The following is a 1,526-nucleotide window of genomic DNA, read 5'->3' on the forward strand; positions in this document are numbered from 1 at the left end:
TTAACTTTAAGGAAGGCTTCCAGATCATGAGAATATATATAGTAAAGTAAAGGACTTAAAACTGAGCCCTGAGGTAAACCTTTCCAGGCAATATGGGAGTGGTAGGAGTAGTAGTAGTAGGAGTCTTCTGATAATACTTTAAGCATTCTGCCAGAGAGAAGATTGATTGTAAAGCTTATAAAAAATTGTGGGATATCTAAATTAATCATTTTTTGTTTCAGAATTGAAAGGTTGACATTATCATAGGCTGCAGACACATCTAAGAATGCTGCTAACACAGACTTATTGTAAGAAAATGCCAATCTTAAGTCTGTCATAAAAATGCTGAGACTATCCATTGTTCTCATGCCTTTCCTAAATCCAAACTGGTTTGGAGATAGTAACCCCTTACTCTCAATAAACCATTCTAGTCTATTTTTCACTTAATAATCAGAAATTTTGGAAATAACTGAAGCTAATGGAATTGGTCTGTATGATGATGGATCATTTATCGGTTTGTTGGGCTTGTGTATTGGGATAACTTCATGGATTTTCCGTGAAGGAGGAATTTTACCTGATGTTAAGATTGAATTAAATAAACTGAGACAATAAGAAAGGCAGCACCATCCATCACAACCTGGGGCTGAGTCCCTAAGTTTTGAAAGAACCCCTTTGAGTTCTGAAAGGCTAAAGGAAATGAATGAATCGCTACTATCATGCTGGGGGAGGAGATAAGGCTGTGAGTTAGAAGAAATATTATCTATAGATGGGACATATGGTGGAGCTAATTTGTCAAGAAACAAATCAACTGTACTGCTATCCATAAGAGAAGACCTTGGAGGTTAAAAAGAGGATCTGAATTTACAAATATTTTGCCAAACTTCAGATAGAGAAATGTCTGGTGAAATTGAGGCACAAAAAGATTTCCAGCCATTGAATCTTTTTTGTTTTAATAATTTACATGTTTTCGTTATAAGATTGCAAAGAATATTAAAATATTGTGATGTAGAATTTTCTCTGTAATTTTTCCTCTCAGCTATCGCAGCAGAACACTCACTGTCCCACCAAGGAGGTGATGGAATATACCCATTGCCATTATTATTTTTTATAGGAAAAACTTACTCAGCAGCCTGTAATAGGGCCTGTGTAAAAGCTGCAGCACAAAGATGATTATTGATATCATTTAGTGGAGGTAAGGTTGATAATTTTTGTTGAACTGTATCTCTCTATAATGAATGACTAGTTGGCATCCTTAAGTTTATATTTAAGCCGGGGAGGAGCCTTTGACATTTTTTAGCCAATTTTTTGAGGAAATGATACAATTAGCGGAAAGCGATCGCTTCCATATGAAGATAATAAAGGCCACCAGTTTAATTTAGGAGCAAGGGAGGGACTACACAGCGTAAGGTCTGGTGCACTAATACCCTCATGGGGCTGTGTCCTTCTAATAGGACAACCAGAGTTTAGAAGGCATAACTTATTATCATCTAAGATGTCTAAGATTCTAGCCCCATAATGATCAGACTTCGAACTTCCCCACATAGAAT

The 1,526-nt window shown here is 36.3% G+C and overlaps 1 long non-coding RNA gene across 1 annotated transcript; it reads left to right on the forward strand.

The window, feature by feature from the left end:
* Window positions 1-990, forward strand: LOC126976362 (uncharacterized). Its single transcript, XR_007731894.1, has 2 exons — window positions 1-101; window positions 222-990. It is a non-coding gene; the product is annotated as an uncharacterized LOC126976362 (long non-coding RNA).
* The last annotated feature ends 536 nt before the right edge of the window (window positions 991-1,526 follow it).

This window comes from Leptidea sinapis, chromosome 40 (assembly GCF_905404315.1).
Source record: "Leptidea sinapis chromosome 40, ilLepSina1.1, whole genome shotgun sequence".
Taxonomy (NCBI): Eukaryota; Metazoa; Arthropoda; class Insecta; order Lepidoptera; family Pieridae; genus Leptidea; species Leptidea sinapis.